The sequence below is a fragment of the Meriones unguiculatus genome, chromosome 2 (genome assembly GCF_030254825.1).
Source record: "Meriones unguiculatus strain TT.TT164.6M chromosome 2, Bangor_MerUng_6.1, whole genome shotgun sequence".
Lineage (NCBI taxonomy): Eukaryota > Metazoa > Chordata > Mammalia > Rodentia > Muridae > Meriones > Meriones unguiculatus.
Window position 1 is genome coordinate 34,433,697 of NC_083350.1, and position 25,642 is coordinate 34,459,338.

The following is a 25,642-nucleotide window of genomic DNA, read 5'->3' on the forward strand; positions in this document are numbered from 1 at the left end:
TGCCTTCTGTGAATACTACTCCATAGGAGTGAAGGCGCTATTTAGGCACCATGTTCAATGAGTTGTGTAGGTGTTGTTGTCTTTAGCAATATGGCCTTGCATTCGGTTTGTAGAGAATTATCAATATCCTTGGCAATAGCCCATATTGTTTAAGGGTTCCATCAGACCCTTTTGGCCAGCAACTGGATTACATGCAACCTATTCTCAGTGCAGGAAGCTTCATTTGGTGATGAGAGATGTCCGCCTGGGGGCTCTGTCTCTGCCTCTGGTTGATGATTTCATTTTGGTCAGCTTCGTATATATGTACATTACAGTAAAATTCTACTGTATTAGGTTTCCACACAACCCGTCAAATGGCCCTTAACTGAAGTTGTCTCTCCCCATATTTCTTTCCTCACCCACATTTTTTACTTCCACTCTTGGTTTGACCCTCCCATTCTAGTTCCCCCTTTCATTCGACTTCCTCTTCCTAGGGAGATCCATCCCATCCCCTTAGTCAGTGGGATTTGGGGAATCTCTATTTAATAGACTGGAAATGTGTTTCCTAATACAGTTTTCTCAAAAATGTTGTGTGCTTCCTGTAGGTTGTATTGGGCCTTTTATACTCCACTAGAACAAACCAGAACTATAAATAGCAATGAGAATAGGCCTTCGGTGCTCTTGAGCTCCTGCTGAGATACCCAGGAGGCACAACTCTTACCATGCTGCAGCCCATTGTTGCTTGCCCGAGAAAAAAAAAAGAAAGAAAGAAAAATAACCCCAATCCCATTAGGTTGCTGAATGTTAACCTGAATGTTCTTTCTGAGGTCTTAAGAAAGTAATGCTTTTCTCTAAGCTAAGCTTTATCTCCACATCCTTTTTGCCTGACAATGCTCATTTCAATAGAATAGCCCTCTATCTGGTCTAGTTGCTAAATTTTCAAAACCATTTAGCTACAAAAGCCAGATACCACCTATAGCAGCACCTTGTGCAGTCTCTCTCTTCCTCTCTCTCTTTCTCTCTGCCTATCTTTTCCCCCTCTCTTAGCAAACCAAAGTGTGGCGTGCTCTCCCAGTAAATGACATATGAATGATAGAGCAGGCTCTGGAGCATGCATTCTAATGTCAGACAAACTGATGTCCCTGGAATCAAATTCTAGTTTCATCGCTTACCATCCACGAAACTGTAGACAGACAAGCAGTATGTTTTAACTGAAACGTTTGTGTCATGAATCGAATTAGCCACTTTTATGTCATAAAGTTATTAGGAGGATTAAATAAATACTACACGTACGTGTGCACAGTCCAGGGCCTGATATATGGAATATCATCAAAAACTGCCTAGACTTCCGGGGAACATGGAGTGATTAGGTGCAGGATTTTCAGGATGTTTCTTGATGAATCTTAAATGGTATGGAAACAATTCATAACTGACAATTAACTGGCAAAGGAACAAAACTATTACTTGAGTAAAAGTGAAGATATTAATAATGGACATTGGGAAATAATGTTGAAAGGCTTGGTTTCTGTTAAGCATGATGGCACACAACTAAAATCATAGCACTTGCGGGGCTGAGGCAGGAGGTCACAAATTCAAACCTGTATAGTAAGACCTTGTCTCAATAAAATAAACAATGTGGTCTTCTAAAGTTAATGGAGAAAGTTATTTAATCAGCATGTAGCTGATGAGTAAGTCTTGGAAGGTCAACATTGCATCTAAATACTTTCTATTCACAAGTCAACTCCTACCACAAAAATGGCAAAGAGCTGATCAAACAGATCATTGTTCAGGGTGGAATTGAGACATGGTTGCTCTACAAAACCTAGTGATATTATACCTTTACCATGTTTTCTTTAAATATTTTGTGTTCTTTTAAAAACAATTGAAGCTAAAAGAAAGAGCCAACGGCTCTATTTACAAGAAATTTCATGTAAGAAATGACGTAATAATTTCAGTATCCATAAAAGAGTGGACTAACAAATAACCAAGTATCTCCCACTTTGTCTTATCAGTTTGCTCTCTCAATTTCCTTTTGTAATTTTCTAGATGAGAGAAATTCTTGGAGAGTAAAATCAGGGCCTTGAAATGTAGATGATTCAATGAAATCACTCATTCTGGGTAAGCGAAATAGCATGCATTATTGATTTACGGACTGAACCTTCGGCAGGTTGATGTGTGGTTCTCCCAAGTGTTCTACACAGACAGCTTGACGCTGCTGCGAGGAGCGATGCCACTTTGCATCTTGCCAAACTTATTCCAGCGATGTCTCCATTCTCCTTTTGGAACTGCAGCCCTAGGTGAACACCCAGCTTGCTTTTTCATTAATTTGGCTCTGAATTCTGCTCCAAAGTCTCTAGGACGCTGAAACACACGAGAAAGAAAGAAAGAAAGAAAAAAATCTGTAAATGTGGCTCTTCCAGGGAAAGCAATTCTAAAGGAAATACTCCTTAGGAAAATGCCTGCCGTTGGGTTATTAAAAAGTGCTTCAGGTTAACCAGCAGGAAGGCATTAGAAAGGCAGGAGCTTTTATGATAAGCTCAGCAATTAGGCTGGGTCAGCTGGCCCTCCTCTGAGTGCTGAGATTGAATCCACGAATTTTATGCAGTTCTTTTTCCCAAAGCATTCCTCTAGCTGGAAAGTACAGTCTTCTCGGATAGAGAATAAAAATCTTCCTCACACTGCAGCCATGTGGTTAGCAATGCTTCCTCACATGGCCTGGTATTGATGACTGAGGCTGCCAGGGGCAAGAATGATGATTCTGGTAAGAAATTTCATGAGAAAAGATTAATGGGAAGGAATGTGGTAGGCCCAGAAGAAAAATATTCCAATAGAGTGATTTTTCTCCTTTACTTTTCTAAATATTTAGTAAAACTTACCACCATTGCCACCGCCATCTCCCCCCAACCCCAAGGCTTAAGGATGGTTTTCTCGAACAGCTTTTGTTTACTATGAGCAAAGAAAGCCAATAACAAAGAGTAAGCTCAATGTCGCGCCTGTGTCAGTTGGTAGTGGGAAAGAGAAGCAAGAGAAGAAACCGTTGATTTGGATAACAAAAATGGGGTAAAGGTTAGGGTTCTTTGCTCGTGCACAAATGACCATTATATCTCTTTACACACATTCAAAGGGAGTCAGTTATGTTGCTTCATTGGGGATAAGGGCTTCTTAAGTCAAAAGCGTATTGATTAGATTTGCCATTTCTATGCTCAACCATTCTGTAAAAGCTGCTGCAAACCTGGACCTTGACCGAATCAGGAAGGCCTTTATTAAAGGCAATTGAAGAACGTTGCTATTGAAGGAATTTGTGCCTAGGTGTGTCCAGGCTGCAGTGGATTTCGTTATTAAAAGATGGAACCCCTGGGACCTGACCTTCCTGCAGGCTAGGATAGGACTGTCTGTTTGCCCCCAGGAAAGCAAAGAGTTGAGAGGGCTCCATTCTGTGAACCAACAGTGCTTTCCCACCAGGCTTCAGCCTTCTGCCATCCCACTCTTGTGCTTGTAAGCTCCACAGCTGAAAAACAAATGGTTTTGCTGAGCAAACCGAGTTAACAAATAGCAGTGTACTAGAGCAGCACTGATTGTATGCATAAATCAGGGGACATAAAAAATAAAAAGCTTAACTTGCCTTATTTTTGCTCTGCTATTTCCACAATTCTATCAGGTTTGCTTTTTTAAATATCTATTTCTTAAAGAATCTCTCTCCCTTAAAAAAATATATGAGTCAACACTGTCTTGATAAATCCTGAATTCTTGGCTAGCCCTATCACCCTGATGACCCGCACTGCAAAAATATTGGCACCAAAAACTACAGTAATTTGGATGCTTTTTTTTTTCCTTTCAATGACATATTTTGATCATAGTCACCCTGTCCTTCAGCTCCTTGCAGATCTACCTACCACCCGTGGAGTTCAATTTCTTTTGTCCAGCTATTCTTGGGTGTGGAGCCTGCCCTGAGGCGTGACCAACCTACCAGGAGCACATCATTGAACAAAACTGATCTCTGTGTGTGTGTCTCTCTGTCTCTCTCTCTCTTTTTATCTCTCTTTCTGTCTCTGTCTCTTTGTCTCTCTCTCTCTCTCTCTCTCTCTACCACTCTCTCTCCTAGAAGCTATGAGAAGCCACTTTGATGCTCTCCTCCCCTGTTTCATGTTTGGATTTTGTTTGGCTTGCACAAGTCTTGTGCATGCTGCCACAATTGCTGTGAGTTCATAAGTGCAGCTGCCCTATTGTGCCTGGAAAGCCCTGTGTCCTTGAAGTTATCTACCACCTCAGATGAGTACAATGTTTCCGCCCCATCTTCCACAAAGATCTCTGACACTTGGGAAGATTGGTGTGGCAGATGTCTCATTTAGGGCTGAGCATCTGCAGCCTCCTTGTTTCTTGTCCATATCCTCAGTATTTTGTAAACTAAAAGCAATCTGTAGAGGCTGGTATTTTAAAATTCTTTTAACGTTTTTGACACTGTCAAGGTCAAGGCCAAAGCATTATGCATACAAATATACCAATTTTATTTTCACCTTTTTTGGAAGGTGGGAGGAAAGGCATTCTTTGTGAAAATGTCCATCCTTGGAGACCTTTTCCTACCCAAAAGTGGAAGCAAATAAAATATAGCCTTTGGATCAACATGTGTGGTTTGTGCAATTTCTCTTCCAATGTGGACCTCTAAGGCTCTTTTCTCAATAAGGGAAAATAATGTTCTTACTGTTTGTTCTATGTCACTGCTGAAAATTTGGCCCTTAGATATCTTGACAAAGTACTTTCACCCAGACATTCTCTATGCAGGGTACTGCAATCTACCACCATTCCCTCTTACCTCCAAATCTCTTATTTAGCCAATGCCATACTGTGGAAGGGACACTGAGACTGATTTAAGATATTCATTCCTTAGCTATGGGTCAGTTCCCCTGCATACAAACGTTATGCTCAGGGCTCTTTATCTCTCCAGTATTAGGACTAGATAGATGGCTCCATCACCTGGGCATCTAGCCCCAGGCTCTTGTGGAAGGACTTAATTAAGAGAATTAAAGTCATATGTTTGGACACAGCTTCTATACTCTATATCCTCTAACGTGGAGTGGTACATATCTCAGCTCACCCGAAAACACTCAATATGATATATCTCTCTGATCTACACTTCATCTTTTAACTCCTCCCGTGAGAAGGGTTTCTATTTTAACTTCAGCAAATTACTGTGGGAAAATCATGGGTTTTGGAATCAAATATAACTGTGGCAGATGTATTTTCAAAGATGCTGATGAAAGGGCTTCCTTACTACATTGTCCTCTAAAATCTTAGCACTTCCTCATAAAAAAGCAGAATCTAGTTATTTTCCATTCAAGGTCATCAGGATACAACTTGTTCGTAATTAATGGAATACCAAAGGCATTGAATGTTTTCTGAGGTTGATTCACAAAAGCAATGATGCCACTGTTTTGTTGCTGTTCTAATTCTTGGCATCCTCATTCACCATGCAAGCAGATGAATAACCGAGTCTGTAGTGCTGGTAGGCAGTCCAAACGCTTGCACAAAAAGATCTCATGCAGCATTGAGCTATATGAAGAAAGTAGATGCCCAGCTGTTCTCCAGCTGTTCATTTCCAGTCAAATTAGACTGCCACCCTAAGAAGAGGAACATCAGAGCTGCCTCCTGGGCCTTTCCAGAGCTTTTAATCAACAAAACAGATAGAATATATAGTATAATATATACAGAGGCTGGAGAGATGGCTCAGCAGTTAAGAGTACTTGTAGGTTTCTAGCAGTTTGATTCCCAGAAGTCACATTAGGTGACTCACAAAAAATCTATAACTCCAGTTCCAGGGGATCCAATACCCTCTTCTGGCTTCCACAGGCAGCAGGCAAGTACATGGTTCACAAACAAAACACACATACATACAAAATAAAAATTAAAAAAGGAAATGTTGCATTGTTTTCATACATTGAAGTGACCATGGCCTGAATTTTATGTTGACCACAAATTTAAATGCTAAAAGCAAATCACTACTGTGATGGATTAGTGAGACCCGTGGGTGATTATTGAGTCATAAAGGGAGAACCCTCACTGATAGGATTACTGCCCTTATCAAAGAGCTAGATAAGAATACCAAAAATGCCATCATAGAAGTAAGCCCTTGGGCTGGAGAGATGGCTCAGCCATTAAAGGCTAGGCTCACAACCATAAATATAAATAAGCCCTCACCAGGTCCTCAGCTCTTGGTTCCTTAATCCTAGACTTACCAGCCTTCAGAAACACAAGAAATACATTTGTAAATCATCTAATTTCCAATATTTCTGGCAGTCTAAATGAACTGAAAATTCTCTAAACAATTCCTGGCTTAGTCTGCTCTGGCTGTGTTTTTGGTCAGAGTTTTCTAGAGGAACAGAACTTACAGAATGAATGTATACATATGTTCATATATATGTATATGAGAGAGGGGTTATTTATTAGATTGATTTACAGGCTGTGGTGCAGCTAGTCCAACTATGGCTGTCTCTATAAGGTCTATGAGCTGGGTGTCTCAGCTGTTCTTCCTAATATGACAGAATCCTGAAAAAGTAGGCGGTAATGGCAATGAAGGAACAGATTTGCCAGGGAAAGTGAGAGTAAGGAGACAAAGAACAAGCTTCCTTTCTCCATGTCCTTTATATAGGCTTCCAGCAGGTGTGGCCCAGAGAAAAGTGGATCTTTCCACCTCAAAACACCCATATCAAAGGTATATCTTTTCACCTCAAAAGATTTGGATTAAAAGCGGGTCTTCCCATCTCAAATAATTTAACTAAAAAAAGAAAGAGAAAAAATCTTTACAAGTAAACCCAACCACTTGAGTTCTAGCTAATTCCAGATGTACTTAAGTTGCTAATCAAGAATAGCCATGACAGGCTGCATCACACAGTGGCAGCTGAAACAACACAAATTCATTTCCTTAGAGATCAGGAAGCAAGAAGGTTATAATCAATATCACAATACATTCGTCTTTGACAAGAGTTCTCCTCCCGGCTTGCTGATGGCCAACTTCTGCACTTACATGTGTGCTTCCTCAGTACGTGCACACATGCATGTGTCACTAATAGTGAGAACACAATCAGATTGGATAATAAGATGAGAATACCAGTCGGGTGATCTTTTACACTTAATTATTTCTTTAGGAGCCTTGTCTCCAAATATAGGCATACTCCCAAGAAGGCTTCCATTTATGGGGAGGGATGAATTGGGGAAAGGATGTAAACACTCAGTCCCTTGACTTTAGGTTAAAGTTTTACCACTCTAAACTTTATTTAACCTGAGTAGGGTGGCTTTCCTGGTGTGTCAACTTGACTACACTTGGAATTAACTAAAATTTACAAATGGAGGAAACACCATGAGGATTTTTTTTTTTGCTGAATAGAAATATATATTATATATGTATCAAATGCCAGAGGCCACCAGCAGAGTCGAATGGTTCCTGAGTCGGGAGTGGGGATTAAAATTAATAAACTAACACACAACACATGGGACCTTTCCAAGAGGCTCTAGTAGAGACTGGACACCTTGTTTTATTTCAGACTGCTTTCAAACCAGAGTAAAAGCAGCTCAGCACAATGAGTTAAATTCACAAGGAGGTGAAACAAGAGGTGTGATTTTTGACAAAGCATTCCACCTGGTGTCACAAAGAAAAGGAGATAGACTTGGAAATTCTTCCCTGACACCAGTGAAGTCCTGGTAAAAGCAATCTTTCTGCTGAGATTTAAATATCAAAGCAGCTGCTAGAACAGCAGCTCCCAACAGGTCTCCCTTTTTTATTTTTTAAAAAAATTGACCATAACTTAAGAGTTATGGAGCAGAAGATTGTACCTTTCTCAGGCTATCTCTCTCGTAAGATATATTCTTACCTGTCATTGGTACATGAATTCCATCATTTATGCCCTGCCTTAGGTTGAATATATCCCAGAGAAATACTACCTGTCATTGACTACCAACCTCTGCTAGGGTAGACACTGGGGTTTAGTCTTATGCAGATCAGCTCAGCTTTAACATTCTAAAAGGCCTTTAGGAAGGTTTTAATTGTCACTGATAGGAGTGCATCCCCTATCACAAGCCAAGTCCAAAATAACACTCCAAAAAAGTGACTTAACAAATGACTCCTTGTGTAAACACCAGGTCTGAGAAACATTCACAGAAACCATAGTAAAAGGCTGTCGAGCAGTCAGAACCATTTGAAAGCTTACAAATACAGTTTGTTAGTTTACATTGATGGCAAGAAACATTAAAGTTGAATCTTGTAACATTTCCAAACAACAAAGCAAAAGGAGAATTTACATAGGTAGTTCCAGGGCCTCCCAAGAGTTTTTGAAGCAAGCTCATTTTGGTCTGCTGAAAACCAGAACCAGACCAAAGTTTCATAGTCAGTGCTCTTTTTCCTTCTTCCTGATTTTGTTAAGAATTGTCCTCATTAACAGAACAATTAGGTCCAGTCCATTGTATAAGAGGTTTCTCTGCATGATGTCTTCTCCCAGGAGCAGAATGAAACAGAGGTGGGTCAGGAGCTTAAGTCCAATGCAGCTTTCTGTTCTCAGTCAGGACAGAATTCACGATTGTCTGCAGCGGGAACATCTTCTTTCTGGGGAACATCTCCTGCCAATTACATCAGCCTTTCTGGGATCCACCTGGCTCCTTCTGCGTCCTGTTGAAAAACACAAACATATCCTCTTCCCCATATTAATATAGGGTCAGGGTCCTGCCATATTCCAGTAATCGGATCTTCCCATTTTACTTGGGCATAATTATCTTTGGTATTAGGATGCCACAATAGATGGCCTTGTATATCCACATTCAAAAAAAAATTAAAATAAAGAGAACATGATTAAGATTTGGAGATATGACTCCCCTTTTTTATTTTTTGCAATTGGCTCTTAAGAGATCCATGTGAAGGCTCCATAACTTTTTAGCCTTAAGGATTATACGGCATACCTGTTTATGATTTTTTTAAATGTTGAAAAGCTTGACTAATATATGTAGTACCATTATTAGTCTTTATAAAGGGAGAAATACCAATTGTAGCAAAACATTTTAGTTTTTTAAATTTTGGGATATGAGTAACATCCATTTGTTGTTTAGAATGGTTCTAAACCTAGGTTTTTAGCTAACTTTATGCTATAGATTTTAAACATACACAATGACCAATAATCTATAACCAAGACATACTGAATATGGTAAACTTATACCTTCAAGACAGACAGATAAAACCTCTTGTTACTTGTTGAATTTGATTTTTATGACCACTGAAGCTTTGTAGCAGAATTAACCATTAGTTTTTTGTTTTGTTTTGCTTTTCTTTTTACTGGAAAACCTGAGAAGCTGTCTTTTTTTTTTTTTCTCAAGTGATTTTAGTCTTAGCTTAACACTGCTCAGTAAATTCTAACTTCCATAACAAATGATCTTTTCTTGCTAAACATTTTTTTGCAAATTGCTTCCAGTCCCCTGGACAGAGGGCCTCAGTAGACAGGGACTCCAGCAGAGCTTGAGTAAAAGGTGCTTTGGACCATATTGAGAGCTTGCAGATTTCAATTCTTTTAATTGTTTAAAAGGTATAGGAGCATGGACTCTCGCCATATTATCTTGTCCATCAGGCTGCTCTAGAACTGGAAAACCATAAAACTCAGATATATCTTCTCCATTATGTCTAGCTTCTTGTAAAGAAGCTTGTAAGAGTGATAAAGTTGCCCATACAGTGGACAAAGGAAAAGGTCCCCTTGTCTTTTGGGCCACTGCTACTGTAGCAGTCCCAGGAGGAGGGTCCAAGCCTGCAACCACTGATGGAGTTGGAGTGGGGGATTGAGCCTCATTTTCCCTAGTAGTTAATTCTCTAATTTTTCTGTTTATTTCCTCCAAGCCCCATTCCAATCTTTTAATTTCTTTTTGCCAAGGCTTATGCTTTTTAACATGCATAGTCTGAATCGGAGGGAATCTCTCAGAATAATACTGGTCTGGTTCTTCCTCCAACTCTGTAACCTCATCAGGATCTAAGACATCCTCAAAATCTTCCTCTGACAAGAAATTACTATCATCAGGAGGGAAATACAACTCCTCTGGAGGAGCTGATGGTCTAATATCATTTTGTCTTGAAGCCTCCCATCTTTTTAACCTCTTCCTCTCTAAGCCTGAAAGTTTAACTTTCTCAGTTTCCTGCCTCATATACAGACTACCTTTAATTAAGTTCCATACAAAAAACATTAGGCTACTGCCCTGTCCCATTTTTATTCTTGGATTTACTCACCTCACCCTTTTTGTTTATGATTCGAGCTCACCAACACCCATGGTGTTCTTCACTGATTCCCTGTATCTCAAGTCCCACGTCTGGGCACCAATCTGGCAGAGTCCGCCAGTAGAGTCAAATGGTTCTTGAGTCAGGAGTGAGGATTAAAATTAATAAACTAACACACAACACATGGGACCTTTCCAAGAGGCTCTAGTAGAGACTGGACCACCTTGCTTTATTTCAGACTGCTTTCAAGCCAGAGTAAAATGATCCCAGTACAATGAGTTAATTCACTGGAGGTGAAACAAGAGGTATGATTTTGACAAGGCATTCCACCTGGTGTCACAAAGAAAAGGAGATAGACTTGGAAATTTTTCCCTGACTCCAGTGAAGGCCTGGTAAAGCAATTTTTCCGCTGAGATTTAAATATCAAAGCAGCTGCTAGAACAGTGGCTCCCAACAATTAAATATATATTATAATATATTATATGTAGAGAGAGGTTCACTTTTAGTTCTGTTACTCTAGAGAACTCAGACTGATACTCCGAGCAATTTACTTAATGTCTTTAATCTTCAAATTTAGTTTGCTTAAACATAAAAATAATAATCTTATTCCACCAGACTGAGAGCTAAAAGGGAATATTTCTAAATATTTTATTCAGTTCTAGGAGACAATGACAGACCCATGCAGAAAAGTTTGGTCCACCATCTTTGCCACCTTCTTCTCTTTTAAGTAAACAGGAATCTGAGATGTATTACTGTGTCCTATGTTGGATCACTGCTCCTGGTGAGCTGGCCAAGAAGTAATAGTGTATCTTAAAAGTTACCAATCTATTCAAACATGTTATCCTACTTAGTAGAAGGTATTTCTAAATCTTTGCAAGAAAATCTAATAAATATGATGCTGTTCTCAAAGAACTCACCTCCTAATGGAGCAGTGGGACTCCTACATAAATATTTATGTTGAAATACGATGAGTAAATAGGTAAGAGTGCCATCTATGAAAGAATTCAGTGATTCATGCCACTGTCCTATTAATCTTTACCACAGTTCAGAAAACCAAAGTTCTGAGTGATTCAGCAGCCTTCTGGCCCCAAAGTACCCAGCTGATGCGCTGCTCCAACTGAATCTGGCTTCATATGATTGATTCGCAATTTCAGTGTTTTTGGATTACATGGAAATTTGGAGGTCACCTTCCCTGGAGAAGGACTCTCTCCCCATTCCGTATCCAAGGTTAAGACTGGTGGGAAAAGGAGGAGGCTATTACGTTCTTAACTTGAGCTACTATGTGTTAATGACTCACAGAGTCTTTAAGAATCTCTAACAAAGATCTAGAAGAGTCAGAAGGACACTTGTCAAGTTGACAACATGGAAATCCCAGGTGTGACCTATCCAGAAGGAGAAAGACAAAGAAAGAATCAGGAGAAAACCAGAGGAAAAGGAAAGAGACAACAGTGACTCTGCTGTGACACTCATTTTGGTGTTTTAGTGTCCTAAGTAATCAACGTTCTAGCATTTGTAGATGTAATCTCAAAGAGGAAAATGAAAGAAGAAAGATATATAGAAAAAAGAAAGAAGATGTATTAATGATGGTTATGAGTTTTTCTTTGTTTGTTACATGTAACCCATTATTTATTTTAGAGTAATTTTTTCAATAAAAAGTAACAATGGTTAAACTTATTTAAAATCTCCTTTTAAAATGCCTGTTGGATCATTTTACTGAAAATGGTGATTTAATCACAATATCTAACGATCGGTACTGTAATTGATCATATTTTAGAATATGGGCATATTGAGAAATGTGTCCACTGCAAGCATTGTGGGAAGGCTTTCTAAAGTGGTCCTTATAGAGAGAGACTTTAACATCTATTTGCTATTTTAAGTTTTACTCTGAAGCATATAGCAGCCAGAGAGAAGAAAGTTCAAGAACAAACTCTCTCTGGACAGAGCTCTGATATGGACAGATCACTCCTGTCTTACTAGGAAACACCAGTGTTGCTTTCTTTATCAGTAAAGGTTCTAGAGAGGGAGAGACGGAGATAGAGAGAGAATGAAGACACAACTTTCAGTCAGTTCTCACCAGTTTGTTTTTGAGGCAGGGTATCTCTTTTTTTATTTCTTGTTTCTGCTGCTATAATACATACTCCAGGCTTTTAGTTGATTGTCTTGTCTAAGAATTGAATTCAGATGCTCAGGCTTGTATGCACCTGCTTTTTACACTCTGGTGTTTCCTCCTGGCCTGAAAATCTGTGCACTTTTAAAAACCTTTTTGTCTTTACCCCTTTAACCATCCATATAAAAACAAACTAGAAGCAGACATGCTGGCACAAGCTGAAAGTCCTAGTACTCAGAAGACTGAAGCAGGAGATCTTGAGACCCAGGCCAGCCTGGGCTACATGGCAAGACCTTATCTCTGACACATAGCAAGAATCTATCCCTAACATAAAACAAACCAGAACAAAAACTTTAGTGATGACTTTCATTCAGAAAGGCAATGGGAGAAAGCACTTTAATAATTTCAAAATAGTATCCAATCACCTTGGCTTTGTAAGTAATGACTGATGAGTCATGGCCCCAAAACATCTAGGCAAACATAATACTTTAAAGAAAGGGGGCTAACACTAACAAGCCGAAGAGAGAATGCCCTGTAGTGATTAGCTATTTCCCAACTCAGCCAGCAACAAGTAAGTGGGGAGAAAAAGAACAAGACCCTCTGAGGTCAATTTCAATGCATCTATCCTCACTTCTATTCCTAGAACCAAGGTAAGGAGGGGGGAGGGAGGAGGAAAAGGATGCAATACTTACAGTGCTTAAGACACAGATACTCTGCTCACTTCTTTGGATTTAAACATGTATATTGAATAAAACATGTAAACACTAAGCTTTGTGTCCAGTAACACTAAGGAGTGTCCAGTATCTTTTGTAAAACAATTAAGTGTTAGACCTGTGCAAATTCTCATGCGGGAGCAAGGTAATTTTTCCCTTGGACTGCTGTCACTAAATGCAGTCAGTGTTTCAGAAACCATTTCCGCATTCCATGTACAGAGTACATCTCTCCACTGGGACGATTCCCTTCATCTCATTCTTCCCTTGATTCCCTGATGTGAAAGTCATTAAGCAGAGACTCACATGGCCACCTAATGATGTATAAAACTATGCTACGCGCTGAAATGGCGGTAATTTATACACACCAGGAAACTGTAGGCTGCAATAATGTAGCGAAGGGAAGTAGCTGGTACCCAAGCTGTCTGCTTACTCCAGGAAAGGTCAAGAGACACAAGCCAACCTTGAAACACAACATCCCAGTAGCGGAAGGAAGCAAACTGTTCTAGCGCTGTTCAACAGCCAAGACGTGGATGATTCAGAGCTTCCTGTGGGTTCAGGTGGAATCATACAAGTGAGCCCAAGTGATGAGCTTTTTAGTTTAGTTTAGTTTTGTTTTTGTTTTTGATTTAGAATACATGGGCAATGACAGAGAATTATTGAGGGGTGGGGGGCTAGGTTCAGCTCTTTGGTTTGGTTAGTTTTGGATAATTGACGGATTGAAAAGGCAAGTCACACACTAGGAGAAAATATTTTCAAAAGACATGTATGGCAAATGACTTAAAAACTGGTAAGGCATCTGAATAGACGTCTCGCTACAAGTGACACCCCAGAATGGGGACTATCGCTCTGTCGGTGAGTGCTTGGCTAGCATGTGTGAAGCCCTGGGATGGATCCACATACCACATAATGGAGAATTCAGGAAGTAGAAGCATGAGAATTTGAAGTTCAAGGCCATCCACAGCGGTATAGTGCCTCCCAAGCCAGTCTTAGCTATTAAGGATTTTGCCTCAGAAAAGAAAAAGAAAAGGCATAGAAATGCCAAATACACACAGGAAAAGATGATCAATATCTAATTATTAGGGAGTTATACATTAAAAAAAAAACCTATTTAGATGCTTCAACACACCTGTGTTAAAGTTAAAATTCTGACCCTGTACACTAGAGATGATGGAGCAACAGGGACACTATGACAGCTGTTAGGGATGCAAATGAGACAGTCCCTTGGGGAAACAGTGACTTCTAAAGAAAACTAAGCATTCTCTTTCCACCTGACTCAACAGTAACCCTCCCTAGTACTTACTCACATCAATTGAAAACTTCAACAACTATCCATCAACATAAAGATTCTGTACTCAAATATTTATAAAACCTGTTCATAACTGCCAAATTATGAGGATAACCCAGATATCATTCAGTAGGTGAATAAGCTGTGGTAAACGTATACAATGAAACATTACCTAGTCTTCAAAAGGAGATAGCAAACTTAAATTCATTTTGTCTTATGAAGAAACCAGTCTGGAGATAGGTGTATATAACATATGGTCCCAAATATTCGATATCTGGGGAAAAAAAAGAAACCACATTGAAAGTATTAGAGGTTTGAGGAAAACAGGCAAGGTTTTAGCCTGGTGAAACTGTTCTGTGTGATACAATAGTAGTAGATATACATCACTTTATATTGGTGCTGACCTATAAAATGTACAGAACAAGAGTGAGCCCTCATGTAAACAGCAGGCTTTGAGTTATACCAGATTCTAACACTCTTTTTTTTAATTAACTAATTTATTTACCTTACAGCTCAGGCGCAGCTGCCCATCCCTTCTCTTCTCCCAGGTCCTCCCTCTTACTCCCCCCTAACATCCCTCCTTTCCCCCCTCTCCTCAGAAAAGGGGAGGCCTCCCTTGGATGTCAACACGCTTTGGCACATCAAACAGGACAAGGTGCATTTTCTCCTATTGAGGTTAGACTAGGCAGCACAGTTAGGAGAAAAGGGTCCAAGGGTGGCAAGAGAGTCACAAACAGGCCCTGCTCCTGCTGTTTGGAGTCCCACACGAAGACAGAGCTGCACAACTGTTCCATATATGCAGAGAACCTCGTTCCGTCCCACCCATGCATGCTCTCTGTTTGATGGTCCAATAGCTGTGAGCCCCTATGAGCTCAGGTTAGTTTTCTCATGGTGTCCTTGACGACTCTGGCTCCTTCAGTCCTTTCCCTCTTCCACAGGGCTCCCCAAGTTCTGCCTAATGCTTGACTGCCTAACACTCTTCTTATTCTGATGGGAAATGTTGGAGAAGCCAGGCCTTTTAAAAAGGGAATAAGTACATGGGAATTCCCTCAAATTTCCATTCAATATTGCTGCATTACAAACAGAACTTTTAACAGTAGATTATCTTAAAAACAAAAATTCAGTTTGACAGCACTTTATACTTTGGTTCGCTGCCACGGTTTATCTTTGGGAGCAGAACAGACAATCCTTGCTCATAGTGAAGCAAAGTCTTATACCAAAGCATCCTTCCATGGAGACCTGATGTTTACCATCTCTTATCCTCCGGTGGTGTTTCAGAAATTTAACATAAACATGTTACTAAGTGACACGGTCAACACTGTGCCCTCTGGTATGGAGATATGGAGCCCTGTGGTGTAGCTGTTATGTGAGATGAAGATGACTGTGGTGAGGGAAGACAGAGAAGATGAAAGACGACATCATGGAGGAACTAGCAGACTGCCAATCAACTGAGACATCCACTTCAGAACGAGCTGGCCTCCACAAGGAGGTCTATCACGGTCGTACCATTAACCCTGGTGCTGAATTTAAGCCCATTTTATAAAAGAAGATTCCAATTAGCATCTCTTGTGCTCAAGCACATCTGTTTTCTTCTGGTAGGAGTGAAAGAGAATGCCAAGAGAAAGGAGCTTTTAAAATACGAGATATCATACTTGTGAGCCAGATCTCTGTGTGCAGTTAGCATGCAATTGAAAATATTTGCATGGCCAAGTTATTTCTTTACAGCTTCATTGTCTCACTTTTATTTTCACTTGCAAAGAATTGAGGAAAACTACACAAAAAATGGAAAGGTCTACTTACTGCAGAGGTTTGTGGTTGGTGATGGATTCTGTATTCTGTACACTTACTGAGAGTGCCTGCACTCAATATTGAGTTCTGCCCTGGGAAATAATCATGAATTCATAGTGTGCTCTCCTTCTCTTTACATACACACAAGGTCCTCATCTGGCACAGGGTATGTGATATCAGCACTAGACTTTTCTGTGGTCATCAAGCATCATCCCTGTGTGCTCTTCAGCTGAATGTGGACATTCTTATACCTTTCAAATAAAGCGGCTCTCTAGGCTACACCCTCCATGGGTTCTGGGAGAGAGTACAAAGTAGGTCACCCTGTGTCTAAAACTCCTTTCTTACACGACTTGGTAACCATCCTGGAATGTGAGTGTAATATCAAATAGCGTGAGTATTATTGAACACAAGCTGGATTTCACTAGCCTGTGCCTTAGCTCTCTGCTTCCTAGAGGTAGATGTCTCTCAGGTCTGCGCAGAAGGCCTGCCCAGCACAGCTGCTAATCTGTGGTCTGTGGTAGGAACAGCCTGCCTCCCCCACCCCTTTGCTACCTTCTTTCTCACTGTGTGCTGAGAGCTTACCATTTTTGTTCAGAATTTAGGAAAACCCAGGAGGCTTTGAACTTTTCACTCACTAACAGGTAACTCGCATCACACAAAGCCATGGTGAAAGCAACAGTCTCTCTCCAAAGCAGATATTCACAGCTTCACCAGGTGGCTGCTGTGAGCACTTTATATTCTGAAGTCTCGCCGAAGGTTTTCGACAGGCATGAATGGAAGAAATAATGAGGGAGAAATGTGGTCTAACGTGGGGTGGTTTGTATCAGAACAAGGGTAGTAAGAATAAGAGCTGGCTGACACTAGCCTCAGAGGGCTTGTCTGTGGGGGGCAGTCAGCATGTTCCCTTTCAAGGGTAAAGATAAGGGGGTGAGCTGTTGAGCAGAGAAAGAGTGATGAGTAGAATAAAAGATTGTACGTTTTGAAAGACCGATTCAAACAAGGTCTGATAGGCGATTGGAGAGCCAAGTGACCCAGGTAGCAGAGGAAAAAGGCCTTCAGCCTCCTGGCTCCCTTTCTGGCTTGCTTTTATCAGCAAGATACCATTTCTTCTCTCCAAACACTTCGGCACTAAAAATCACGTTTTCATTCTCATTGGCCATGGGGATGGCAACATCTTTGATTTTCAACTTACTGAAGCAGCTGCCTAGTGTTCTACTTCAAAGCATGCTTTTCTGACTTAAGGGCATTTTAATAAAGAGTTCTCCAAGACCCTTTTGCCTATCATCTAGGATAGTAAGGAGCTGTGTGGCTCATCAGGTCATACAACACTACAATCACGAGGATAAAAAAGAAAGAAAGAAAAAAAGCTCACCAGAAGAGGTAGAGAATAGCTTTTTCACCATTTCTCTTGGCTTTGTAAGGTGCACTCCTGTAAGCTTTGTCCTTCTGCTTACATTGAGGCTGCTGTTTAGAAATCAGTTACATCAGCAGAGAAGGATAACAAGAAGCCCTCCATTTTTAAGGACACATCAAGAGCATGGTGTGGAAAAAACTTCCACTCCTCTTTCATACCGTGTGGAAAATGGCTATATGCAGCGGAGTTATTTAGGCCAAGAATGGCTCTCTCCTATTAGGGAAACAGTTTCCCAGCTGTTTGCCAGGACCATCCATTGGGAGTTACTAGAGAAACGGAAGATGTTTTCTTTTTATGAGTGTGGAAGAGGGAAGATAATACACAAAATCCATCATAACAACAAGCTCAGAGAGAGCAAAGCTTCAAAGAACCCTAGACTCCTAAGAAGGGAAACTGTGGCATCAATAAAGACACTCATGATTACCAATAACCAAATCTAAGTTGTGAAACATTTAAGCCAACTTTCAAATACCACCAGTAAATCAACATTTAAAATGCACAACAAGGAAAGGTTTAGGCATCCATATTGGTGGTTTAGTGTTTGGCCTAAAGTTTGTTTGGTGTGTTAGTTGGATTGTTTTTGAGACCAGCTCTCAGTATGTAGCTTTGGATGGCCTGGAACTCATTATATAGAGCAGGCTGGCCTCAAACTCAGAGAAAGAACCTGCTAAAATGAAAGGTATCACTGCATACTGCTGGCCTAAGGTTAAAGTGTGAACATTCAGAGCAGTTGGTTGAAGGCTGGTTTCTGCAGCAAAAGCAACAGTCCAGAAGGCTTAGATAGAAAGTTCAAGTGGATGTCCTCCTGGGTCTGTATTTTACCATGTGTTAATATATCTTTTATGTACTTTCTCCCTTCCTCCTTCTCTACAGGCTTTCCTCCGCCCATTTCACCCATACTCCTTGAAAATAAATCCCCACTGTTTGAAAATAAACTTATGATACTGTGACATCCCAGCCAAAAAATTGTATCTTCAGAAAATGGCTTTCTTTCCCCAAGCCACCATCTCAGAATCACATTCAGGCATGAATTAATCTGTATACTATATAAGCCATACTTAATATTCTACAGTTCCAAAAATATCATTTAGCTGAGTTTCTCTTTAAATCTACATCTAATCAAGAGTAACTCCTTTTGTTTAACCTCCCTACCTCTTTGGTATCTCTAATTTGTACTCCTGAAGTTGATACTATTTTTTTCTCTCATGTCATTCAATTTTTAAAAATTAATTTTTTTTGAGAAAGGGTTTCTCTGTGTAACAGCTCTGACTGTCCTGGAACTCACTGTGCACACCAGGCTGGCCTTGAACTTACAGAGTCTGCCTGCCTTTGTCTTTGAGTGCTGGGATTAAAGTACTGGAGGTGGTTGAGACAGGGGCTCATAGATCAAACCTGCTCTCAAATTTACCATGTGGTCATAGATTTTTATTTGTTTCTTTGTACGTTCATTCATTCAGTTGGTTGGTTGGTTGTTTTTTTGAGAGAGGATTTCTCTGTGTAACCTGGGCTGTCCTGTAACTCTCTACGTAGACCAGGTTGGCCTTCAACTCAGAAATCTGTCTGCCTCTGCCTCCCAAGTTCTGGTATTAAAGGTGTATTCCACCACCACCACCACCCAGCAATTTTTGTAACAATAACAACAACAACAAAAAAAACATTTATTTTATGTGTACGGATGCTTTGTATGCAAGTATTATATGTATGCTGGTGTCCCCAGAGGCCCACAGGAGCTGAGCTACAGATAGTAGTGAAGAGCCATGTGGGTGCTGAGATTCAAACCTGAGTCTTCTGGAAAAGTAGCGAGTGCTCTTACCTTCTCAGGGATCTCTCCAGAGCCTATTGGAATTTTTGAAAAATACAGAATATTCATTTGAAGAATGTCTCACCACCTGAAATCATTCATTTCTTTCCTTAGGTTTACATTGAAGTTAATGTTTTTAAGAGTGCTTTTGTGTTGCTAGTTAATATTCTTGCCACTGCTTTACATTATCAATCCAAGAACCACAGCTCTGGCATTATTAAAGGGAATAGAGGTAGTTTATTCCGGAGCCATTCTGAGTGGCCATGGCCCCAAAACACAGGTTTAGGTAACCTCAAATTCCCTGTTCCAACACAGAATGGTGTCACGACATTCTATAGTTTTATAGAAGGAAGAAATTCATAAATCAAGGCAGGTTTAAAATATATGAGTGGGCACGTCAGAGACGGGGTTACAATAAGATGGGAGAAGTTTCACTATTGGCCTCAGATGCTATCTGATGGCATGCTCTAGTGTTCAGATTGGTGGAAACTAGCGGGTCTCCTAAGTTAACAGCTAGTTAACAGAAGTCACAATGTTTTTATCTATTTGGCACAGGATGTTAGTTTTCTCACAGAAGTAGGCAAGAAATGGCTGTCCTGGGGGCTAAAGCTGGCAGAGACAAGGTAATTGGCCTATAGACCTGCAGCATTCCAACCTCCCCACAGTACTGCAGTTTTAATGAGTCATCTAGTCTCTGCAGATACAGCTTCTTCTCAGGAGTTCTCATTCACAACATCCATAGGCCCACGATGTCAATCTAACCCATTATCATTACTGAGGCTACATCTGTACTCTTACTTAAGCTAGTATCTGAGACTCTTCCCTTGTAAAGGAGCCTTTGGTCCCTTTGCAGTCATCAAATAATCTGAAGTATAAAATGTTGAGCACATGGAGGTTCCTTTCCTTCTTGCTGTGAACAGTACAATACACTCCTCCGAACCTAGCAATGTCCAAGCCCCTACACCTCGTTCATACGTTAAGTGTTGGGATGGCTTAGTTGAGATCCCCTGTGGGGCTAAGGAAGAACGTCTGAGCCCCAGTGTCGCGTGCTTTGAAGATAAAGGAAAGGCACCACACATCATGGAATGCAGGGAATCTTCAGAACGGAAAAACACAAGGAAACATTTATCCGCAGTATGTATAGAATGGAATGTCCCCCTGCTGATGCATCAGTTCGGGCTCAGAGACCCATGTGGTACCTTTAACCTCCAAGCCTACAACATGTTGCAAAGCACTACACTCTTGTTAATGTTACAGCAGTAATGGGAAGCCAGCATACGCTCTAATATCGCATCTGGCGATTTAGCACACACGCAGGCACTCGCTGCCGCACGGACTCCTACAGCAGAAATTGTGAGCTGATAGTCACTCACTCCGTATGTGTTGTCACCATAGTCACCAGCATTCTTCTGAGAGAAAAGCTGCCTTCCTTCTACCTCTTTCTCTCATGAATACCATGATGGATTCATACACCATTTTCTCTTTGGCGTCAGTGTTCACCTACATAATGACTTTTATTCTACATCTGATCACTAGTTGAACCTCAAGCAATTCCTGTACCCATCTTGAATTGTCTTGTTATTCCTAGAGCTCTCTTTCCTGATTGCTGGACCATAATGCTCAGAGTTAACACCTTTTCAGTCCCAGACCTGAACTTAACCATTGAATAGCAAAAGTCTCTTGCTTCCTTTAGTTGAAGATGACATTGAGAAATGTAGATGATGATGGAGGTGACCAAGGAGTTTTATTGAAAAAGTGGCGTCTCAGTTTAGTTCCTATCTGGGTGGGCATGGCTCTTCATGTGAAGTGGGAAACTTTGTCTCACAGATAGATTTAAAGATATAAGTTTTAACTTTTTTTCCGTGAACAGTTCAGATGGTTTGCCCATTTTCATTATGTGGGTTATTTTTCTCATTGCACCTCGTTGTATAATAATGAAATTAGCTTTTTATCTTAATACATGTCACAGTTTTCTCATGTTTCAATTCTTTGACATTGAAGTTTTTGTAATATAAGAGGGCTTATCTAGCATAGCAGAATTTATTCATCTTTATTTTATAAATTATTTATTCATTCACAACTGGATTTTAAGATGGCATTAGAAACATTTTTTTTTCTACATTGAGATTGTAAACAAATTGACCTGTATTTTACCCTAAGCTTTCTACATGGAGAGCTGGTCGATTTGTGCAGATGTAAGGATTTGATTTTGAAATGTTCTGTACGGACTAGCATGCATGAACCACACTTGGGCTCGGGAGGATGTAGTGGAAGGCACTGGAACCTCTGGGGCAGGAGTATTCCTGGCAGAAGTTGGTCCAGGAACAAGCCTTTGAATGATGTAGCCTAGCCCACTTCTAGTTTAGTGATCGGATTCTGTCTCTCCCCAAGATGTTCGGAGCCCTGTGGGCATGCTCCCATGTAAACTCAGCCACGCCTCCCCCACCGTGTCGCCATCTTCCTGGCTCCTTCCTCCGTTAAGTCTTTGCATCGGATGTTTATTCACAGTGAGGCCACAAGAAGTGAGTGTGTGAACTAAATCTCCAGCGTCACTGCTGATGACATTCCTAGAGCAAGTATTGTGAAGTTCACCTTTCCTCTCATGCTCTCATATTCGTTCTTTATTTACACTTGTTACGTTTCTACTCATCTTTTGGTCTCTTTCTCTTCCCGTGTCGGTCTTCCTGCCGCTTCATTCACCATCATCAGGACATTCTTCTAATCACAGTTCTGGTCATATGTTTTAACATCATAGGGCCAGGCAACCCTTACCTCACCCCGTCTCTTTTTTGAAAGCATTTCCTAGTTGTTCACATTTTCTTAAATTTGTAAACGTTAGAGCGAACCTTCAGTCTCACTCTGGGAAGGAGATAGTTTACAGCACCGCAGTCACCTGATGGTTACCTTAGGAGTAGCTGGACTATCGTGAGCTCCGTTGAGAAGATATCATTGTGATCATCCGAAGTGTAGTTATGTTGCTTGAACACTTATCCTATTTCACCTACTTGCTTGCTATTATAAAAATTATCTTCCCTTTCTACAAAGCAAAGCAATATGAGCTGTGGGTGGTGGCTCAGACTTGTCTGTGATCCTAGCACTGGAGAGGCTGAGGCAGGAGCCCCTCAGTACAGTGCCAGCCAGGTTACATGGGAACTCTAAGATAGCCTGGGCTACAGAATGAGACTGTGTCTCAAAAGAAAAGCCAGTTCTAAGCCCCTTTCTTCTTTTGCTTTTATGCCTCACTCACTTCAGTGGTTTTCAACCTTCTTCTGCGAAACTTTTACAATTATGGAGGCTCCTCGGGGTTGGGGAGAGAACTCAGCTGGTAAAGCCCAGAAAGCAGGAGAACCGGAGCTGGAATCTGCAGCACACAGTTTGAAAGCCCAAAGTGGCTGTCATCCTGGCACTTGGGCGACAGGAGACCAGAGATAGGTGGGCCCCTGGAGTTAATGCACTGTCCCGCCAGTAGCTAAGTCACTGAGCATCAAGTTCAGTGACGGACTCTGTCTCAAGAAACAAAGATGGACACTGACTGAGGAAGATATCTGAACCAACCTCTGGCCTCCATATGCTTACACATACCTGTGCTCCCACTCACAGAGATGTACACACACCTGTGAACATATGTACAACATACATGCACACACAATACACACATATACACATGCCTGTGCCCCTTCCCCCAAACACGTATACACACGTGAACACACACGAGATTGAATCAGAATTGCTGGATCAGAGGCCATGGCTACAGTGTTTCTGAGATCCTTAAGTGAACTCACTGTGCAGCAGATGTCTGAGAATGACTGGTTGACTTGAAAGGTGGAGGCTACCTACGAAGGGGAAAAAGGAGGCAGGAAATGCTTCAAACTGTCCGTCATTAGGAATAGCTTTTGTTCACAGCCATTGCCTGCTCACTGCCAGCCATGTGCTTAGCCTGGCAAAGGTCTCTCCCATGCTTCCCACCTTTTGGCCTGACCCCTGCCATGTTTGTTGTCAGGGACTCCCTTCAACTCTCTCATTGCCTGGAATTCCATGGAATGTATTGCCTAGTCTTCTTTTCAGCTTCTCTGACTCACTCACTTTTGGATATGTCTCTTAAGAAGCACATACTAGAATGTTTCTTTCTTTCAAATAGGTGAAGTAAGTTAACCTTAGTTTACTTAACGTGGCAGATGTGTTTGGCCTCATTTCATGCTCTCTTCTACCATTGCCCTCTGCACTTGCTTTCATTGCAGCTCTCCAGCTAACTGTCCAGTGACACTTTCTTTATTTTCTCCAGGATAGATAAAGCTTGTGCCCTTTCTTAGCTGTCTTGGGAATTGTTTGCTTTCTCAGATTTTATAGGAATGGGTCATCAGTATGGGGTTTCTGTATGCCTGTGTTTCCATGCTCAATTTGTATCTTGCCTTGCTATCTCAACAACAGTTGGGTTAAAAGTAAGAGTCTTAGCTCACACATGTTTTTCTCTTCCAAACTTCTTTAACGTGTTTCTCTCCGCTTATTTTATTTTCTGCATTACTCTTCCATTAATTTGCTTTTCTTTTTCAAACTTCCCATGGTCATACTGCAGTGGGCTTTCACATCAACCATGGTCTCTATATTCTTTTTACCTTATATTCATTTTATCTTCGGTGTCATGGCTATTTATAAATTTCATTTCCTTGTGTTATATTTCCAGTTAAGGCTTTTCTCTTGGACATTGTGCAATTATTTTTGTTTTCTTTTTGCTGTGCACATCATTATTTTATTTGGTGCTAACAATATGTATCTAAGAATAAGGATATTCTTCTAAATAATCAAAATATAACTGTATCACATCTGAAAAAATAAACAATTCCCTCATATAATTTAATACCCAGTATAGTCCCTCAATTTGTACCCCAATTATTTTATACACCATTTCTTCTAACGAGGATTTGATTTTTTTAACTCAAAAATTTCTTTAATGATTCTTGTGCTTCCTGCCCATTTTTATTTTTTATTTTAATTTTTATTAATTACACTTTATTCACTTTGTATCCCCCCTGTAGCTCCCTTCCTCCTTCCCTCCCAATCCATCTCTTCCTCCCCCTTCTCCACATATGCCTCTCCCCAAGTCTACTGACAGGAGAGGTCTTCCTCTCCTTTCTTCTGACCCTAGCCTATCAGGTCTCATCAGGACTGGCTGCATTGTCTTCCTCTGTGGCCTGGTAAGGCTGCTCCCCCACTCAGGGGGAAATGATTAAAGAGCAAGCCAATCAGTTCATGTCAGAGACAGTCCCTGTTCCCATTACTATGGAACCCACTTGGACACTGAACTGCCATGGGCTACAACTGTGCAGGAGTTCTAGGTTATCTCCATGAATGGTCCTTGGTTAGAGTATAAGTCTTAGAAAAGACCCCTGTGCCCAGATGTTTTGGTTCTGTTGCTCTCCTTGTGGAGCTCCTGTCCTCTCCAGGTCTTACTATTTCCCACTTCTTTCATAAGATTCCCTGCACTCTGCCCAAAGCTTGGCCATAAGTCTCAACATCTGCTTTGATAGTCTGCAGGGCAGAGCCTTTCAGAGGCCCTCTGTGGCAGGCTCCTTCCTGTCCTGTTCCCTTTTTTCTCCTTCTTCTGATATCCATCCTCTTTGCCTTTCTGAATAGGGATTGAGCATTTTAGTCAGAGTCCTCCTTCTTGATTAGTTTCTTTAGGTGTACAGATTTTAGTAGGTTTATCCTATATTATATGTCTAATATCCACTTATAAGTGAGTGTGTCTTTCTACTTCTGGGATACCTCACTCAGGATGATCTTTTCTAGTTTCCACCATTTACCTGCAAATTCTATAATTTCCTTGTTTTTTTTATTGCTGAGTAGTATTCCATTGTGTAAATGTACCACAATTTCTATTCAAGATACCTTCTCTTTGCATATTAAACAGTGGTGTTCAGAAATTAATAGCAAGTGCTCTTCATAGGGTAGGAGGCAGTTTGTATCTTCTGACTTAAGGAAATAATTTTGTTTCTGTAGTCCCCTAATTCCCAAGACTTGCATTCCGTGTGCTACATGTAGACTTTGGACACAGCCCTACCCTGACAGTCATTTCCTGTTCCTCAGGAGTGGTGCCATTCCCTCTGGTCCTCCACTGGAGCCTAAGCAGCCACAGCCCAAGCTCGCAGTACTGCTCTAAGGTGAAGGTGGGATGTGGGGAAGCCATCCTTCTTCGTGGGAATGAGAAGTGTTTACTCTGTCTTCTTTTATGTTAAGCTCTGATCTGTTCTGGTTTTCCACACACTTTCTACACCTTTCCTCTCCGGGGCTGTTGAGACCTTGCTCTGCTGTGCGTCTTGACGA

At 40.8% G+C, this 25,642-nt stretch overlaps 1 long non-coding RNA gene across 2 annotated transcripts in view; it reads right to left on the reverse strand.

Annotated features, from left to right (window-relative positions):
- Positions 1-7,465: 7,465 nt before the first annotated feature.
- The window catches only part of LOC132652307 (uncharacterized), a 29,218-nt gene continuing 11,041 nt past the window's right edge, over positions 7,466-25,642 (reverse strand). For both annotated transcript variants that reach the window (XR_009589803.1, XR_009589804.1), the window contains exons 2-3: positions 14,491-14,592; positions 7,466-10,349 (exon numbers count right to left, since the gene is read on the reverse strand). This is a non-coding gene — a long non-coding RNA (uncharacterized LOC132652307). The remainder of the gene's footprint in view (positions 10,350-14,490; positions 14,593-25,642) is intronic.